General features: G+C 42.9%; 1 non-coding gene across 1 annotated transcript; it reads right to left on the bottom strand.

Moving 5' to 3' along the window:
• Positions 1-239: 239 nt before the first annotated feature.
• LOC114236040 (U6 spliceosomal RNA) lies at positions 240-346 on the bottom strand. The gene has a single exon (XR_003622082.1). It is a non-coding gene; the product is annotated as a U6 spliceosomal RNA (small nuclear RNA).
• Between the last annotated feature and the right edge of the window lie 5,598 nt (positions 347-5,944).

The following is a 5,944-nucleotide window of genomic DNA, read 5'->3' as shown; positions in this document are numbered from 1 at the left end:
TAAACACATTATTTCACTGAAATCTGACTGTCTTGGTTCATGCATATAACTCACGTTCCTAGAAACATCTTTTTTTTTTGTAAGAACACACAACATGGGATCTACCCTCAACAGATTTTTAGTGCACAATACAGTATTGTTAACAGTGTACAGTGTTGTACAGCACAGTCTTAGAAGTTATTCATCTTGTGTACCCATTAGCAACAACCATTCTACTATCTGCTTCTATTTTATTTTTTTAAAATATGGAATGCTTCATGAATTTGCATGTCATCCTTGCACAGGGGCCATGCTAATCTTCTCTGTATCGTTCCAGCTTTAGTATATGTGCTGCCGAAGAGAGCATTATTTTAATTTCCTTATAGAAGTGGGATCATGCAGTGTTTGTCCTTCTGTGACTGGCTTATTTCACTTAGAATAATGTTCTCAAGCTTCATCCGTACTGTCACAAATTACAGGATTTTATTTTCTTTTTTTAAGGCTGAGTAATAGTCCATTGTATGTGTACATCACATTTTCTTTATTCCTTCATTCATCAGTGGACACTTAGGTTACTTCCATGTCTTGGCTATTGTGAACGATGCTGCAGTGAACATAGGAGAGCGTATCTCTCTCCGAGATCTGGAATTTAATTCCTGTGGATATGCATCCAGAATTGGAATTCTGGGTCATATGGTAGTTCTATTTCCAATTTTTTGAGGAACCTCCATACTGTTTTCCATAAAGACTGCACTATATTGCATTCCCACTAACAGTGTGCAAGGGCTCCAAATTCTCCACATCCTCACCAATACTTGTTGTCTTTCGTTGCAGTTGCTGTTTTGATAATAGTCATCCTAACATGTATGAGGTGATATCTCACTGTGGTTTTAAGTTGCTTTTGACGGTAGTAGATTGGGTTAGTAGTTTGACTCTGGCCACTTATCTGCTCTGATGAGGTCCCCTATATAAAGGGCCTGACATACTGCCCAGTGTACAGGGGATCTGTAAATGCTGATACCTTTCCTTTCCCTGCTATGAAGAACTTAGCAACAAGCACGGGCAGAAAGTAGAGCCTGGAGCTTTGTGCTGGCTCTGACTCTGCTGCCTTGCTTAGGTGACCATCAGGAAATCATGTGCTAGTTTCCTTCATCTGCTAAGAGGGAGTGATGGCTGGTTTTGCACAGGAATAAGAGGCTTTATTTAACACACTTTGTGATCCCAGAAGAAAAGAGTGCTCAAGACCCCACATTATTTCTCTATTGTTAATAACAAAATAAACATGTGTCTGGTACAGGGACCCACACTTAGCAAATAAGCAGTAAAATGACCAAGTGAATGAACAAACAAAGCACCCAAACTATCAGTGTAGTGACATGTCATTTTTTGGCCATCTGGCTTCGATGGGCAGAAGCCCAACTTTTGGCGAATTCGCTTTGAGTGGTGTCTCCCATGTGGAAGTGTCGGAGGGCTTTATTTCTCAGGCCCACATTTCCATAAGCTGAATAGGAACGCTCTGTACTCCCTCTCTCATTTTTCTTTCTCCCCAGGCATCTCCCAAGAGGAGCTTGTTGGGAAGACAGAGTCTTAGGAGAGGATTTAGCCTTGGTCCTTTTTGCTTTTTCAAGTTCAAGTTCTGCAGTCCTGATTTTCAAAGGGAAATAGAAATGGGAGGTAGGGCTGATGGAGAAGGAAGAGGTTTGGACCTCACGACTCACAGTGTGGTCCAAGGACATGGCCTAGGCCTCCCTTGGGGGCTGTTGGAAAACGGAGGATCTCAGGTTCATCCCCCTCCCCACTCAACACCAGGATCTACAGCTCGGCAAGTTCTCCAGGTGATTCGTAAGTGGTTAATGCTGGAGAAGAAAGGTTAGAAAAGCCCACACAGCCATCTTCAGAACTGTGAAAGAAATCTGTATTTGGCCGGGTCAGAAACAGTTTCAGCACCAAGGAAGACAGAGAATTCCAGATATAAGAGAGCAGTTCTACAGCAAACATTCCATCCTAGAAGCTTCTGGGTTCCTTTAGTTGCAAATCTCCAACAGATTAACCATCTATCCGGCCCTGGCAGGGGCAGGGGCATGTGGGCAGGAAAAGAAGAAAAGGAGAAAGATGAAACCATTTTCCCATTAATTTTAAAATGATGCATATCTGTTACAAAATTTTATTTTATTTTATTTTATTTTAGCTGCAAGGCATGTGGAATCTTAGTTCCCTGACCAGGGACCCAACCCGTGCCCTCTGCATTGGAAGCACGGAGTCTTAACTGGACTGCCAGGGAAGTCCCTATTACAAAATTTTAAACACTACCTAAGACCATTAAAGAAATGGACTTTAGAACTACCCTCTTCCAAGATTGTATTAATCATATAAAATTGGGACTTCCCTGGCGGCGCAGTGGTTAAGAATCGCCTGCCAATGCAGAGGACATGGGTTAGAGCCCTGGTCCAGGAAGATCCCACATGCCGTGGAGCAACGAAGCCCATGCGCCACAACTACTGAGCCTGCATGCCACAACTACTGAAGCCCGAATGCCTAGAGCCCGTGCTCCGCAACAAGAGAAACCACCATGATGAGAAGCCCGCGCACCATAAGGAAGAGTAGCCCCCGCTCGCCATAACTAGAGAAAGCCCACGCACAGCAATGAAGACCCAACACGGCCAAAAAAAAAAAAAAAATCATATAAAATTGATCAAGAGCACAGACTCTGGAACCAAGCTGCCAGGAACCAGCTCCAGAGCTTACCAGCTGTGTGATCTTCGGCAAATTAATTAACTTGTCTGTGCCTCAGTTTCTGTTGCTGTAAAACAGAGACAATAGCAGAGTTGCTGTGAGGATTCAGTTTTGTTACATGTAAAGCTCTTCAAACCATGCCTGCACAGAAGTGTTCGTGTTAATGACTTTTCACATTTAAAACTTAGATCCCTTTGGCCTTTTAGTGTAAGGAGTGGGTAATAAATTAAGGAATTCATTTTTCCCCTAAAGGTTCGCCAGTTATCCAAACATCATTTAGGGACTGATCTCTCTTTCCGCGTGTCTTATGGGAGGAACGGTGTCTCCCAAAAAGAGAGGTTGCGGTCCTAACTTCCAGTCCCTCAGAATGTGACCTTCTATGGAAATAGGGTCCTTGAAGAAGTAATTAGTTAAGAGGAGGTCATATTGCCCCTTGATTTCAGACTTTTAGCCTCCAGAACTGTGAGACATTAAATTTCTGTTGTTTCAAGTCAAGCATTTACGGTACTTTGTTATAGCAACCCTAGGAAGCAAATACAGTCTTTGGGACCTGTAGTTGTGGAAAGAGATGTTATGGCAGCTGTGACAGCAGAGTCAGAGCAGGAGGAGGCCTCTTTCCACCCTGGACCCCTCCAGGACTCACGAGCGTCTGACAGAAACACCTTTGGGGACTTCCCTGGCAGTCCAGTGGTCAAGACTCTGCGCTTCCAATGCAGGGGGCGCGGGTTCGATCCCTAGTCGGGGAACTAAGATCCCACATGCCATGCAGTGCAGCCAAAACATAAAAAACAAAACAAAAACAAAAACAAGAACACCTTGAAGACCAGTATAGCTTCCTTTCCAGTCATGTTCTGCCTCTGTGGCCTCGGGACTAGGATTCCAAATAACCTAGATCACTCCCACCACCCCTCAGCCAGCTCCCAACATAAGTAAAAAGAAGAACACAAAAGTTCAAGTGCTTTTATGGATTTCCATGCTTCTTAAATATTTAGTAGGAAATATGTATTAATTTTACTGTAACTAGCAAAAAAAACTTTGTCTAAGAAAAAAACAAAAAAGATGAGGTCATATTGGAATAGGGCAGGCCCCTTAATCCAGTATATCTGGTGTCCTTAGAAGAAGATGAAAAGATGGAAACACAGTGAGAAGACAGAAGCAGAGACTGTAGTAATGGTGCCACAAACCAAGGAAACCTGGGCTGCCAGAGGCTGGAAGAGGTGAGGAAGGATGCTCCCCTAGGGCTTTCAGAGAGAGCATGGCCTCTGACACCTTGATCTCAGACTCCAGCCTCCAGAACTGTGAGACAATGCATTTCTGCTGTTTGAAGCCACCCAGTTTGTGGTACTTCATTATGGTAGCCCTGGGAAGGTAAAACAACATATAATGGACACATTTTTGACCTGGTGGCTTATTCCTGTGCCTTAATGAGATGTTTTGATAATCTACAAATCTCAGAAGAAAGCGATCCTGAACATTTCCATGTTTGCCAATAGTTTTTGAGATAAAATTCGACATCTTGATATCCAAAAGGGCAAATCAGTAACTATTATCAGCCGTCGTGAATATTCTCATACTTTTCTGAAAGTCTGAACCTCCCTGTCAGCCCCACTGCTCACTTCTGGGCCCCCGACATGGAGATTTCCACTGTGACACTTCAAATAGAGTTTAACGTCTCGGCCACCATGTCTCCTTGTATTAAGTGAGGAAGGTTTACAAAGCTTAGTGGGGTGCTGTTGATAATTCATAAAGTCCATCCACACGTTGCACTAAAGACTGTATTTGTGCAAAATAAATCTTCCTTCCTTGGTTTATGACGATGTTAATTGCTTCTTAAGGACTGTTGGTGGAATTGGAGAGAGAATGCCAATGCCAGGTTCTATTTCACTTAAGTAAAGAAAATCAGATTAAAATAATGAATGACACTCCAGGAACTATGAGGTTTCCTGGGGGAGCGAATGACTGTCCACAGGGTCTTAGCCTGAGACCCCCCCTGTGGCATAAATAGGGATGCATTTCATAGCAGCTAAGCGTCAGGAAATATGCTTTTAATTATCACTTAAGATGTAACCTGTCAGAGGTCTTAGTATCACTTGTTTTTAATGAGAATTGATTTTCAGATTGCATTACCCAGAAAGCCTAGGATAATGGAAACCCCTGGTTCTTTCCTGAGACCTTTAGTCATCACATGTTTCTTTGTCAATCTCGCCGGCATCGGCAGCCACCAGACATCCGATCTGCCCACATGCGGCCCCGGCAGAGGGGCCGGCTTGTTAGCCTTCAAGTGATTCTGATGAATGAGATTCTACAAAGCTGAGCCTGGCTCATGAGTATCGCTGCAAAGTGGGAGCCCCAGGGAAAACTAAAGAGGGGTTGAATTTTTCACTGTGGTCCACAGGCCGGCCTTGTCGATGCAAGGATGCAGTGCAGAAACAATGTGTTGATAGGAGAAGCACTCATCTGAGCCATGCCCACCTCTGGCTAGATCTTTCACTGGTTTCCTAACCTTTTCTGAAATGGCCAAGCAAGTCCTGCAAAGGCATGCCAGGTGCGGATGTGCACAAAGGCAGAGAGAAGAAGGAAAAGATGTCTGGTTGTCCAAGTTTTTCCCAACTTAAGTCATTCCCATACCATATAGCACCTTCCTGTTTTTCTTGCCATAAACTGGTACTGCCTTTACAATGATTTACTTAATATTTTACCTTAAGCTGACTTGGTAAACTTTGTAAGTTTACTTTGCAAAGAACACTAAAATCGGTACTGAAAACACATTAGTCTTACTGGTTTGGAAATAAAACTTTTCAGTTATAGATGGATATTGTTGCCTGCTGTTGCTTTTGCCTGTGATGGTTGCCTTTGCTAACAAGGATATTTCTTTGCTAACAAGGATATCTAAGAGGTGTTAAAGGCATAGTAACATGATCTGGGACCTTGTCCTTTTCCTTGTCAGAATCAGAAAGATGGAAAGAGAATTGGACGGGGAATAACTTTCTCACTCTTCAATACCATATAATTGTTTTTTTATATATAAAACCTAAAAGAATGGTGGTATGTGTCCCTTTATTTGGGAAATGGTGATAGAATCCATGCATGATTACATGCAGACCAGGTTGGAAGGTGATGTAGAGGGAAATTGGAGGAAGATGGAAAGAAAGGAGACAAAAAAGCAAGAGCAAGCAGGCTCTTGCTTCTCTCCACTATGCGAGAAACATAGTTTTGAAAAACAAAAATGATC

Source organism: Balaenoptera acutorostrata, chromosome 3, assembly GCF_949987535.1.
Source record: "Balaenoptera acutorostrata chromosome 3, mBalAcu1.1, whole genome shotgun sequence".
NCBI lineage: Eukaryota > Metazoa > Chordata > Mammalia > Artiodactyla > Balaenopteridae > Balaenoptera > Balaenoptera acutorostrata.
The sequence above is the reverse complement of the archived record's forward strand: the minus strand, read 5'-3'. Positions and strand labels throughout refer to the sequence as shown.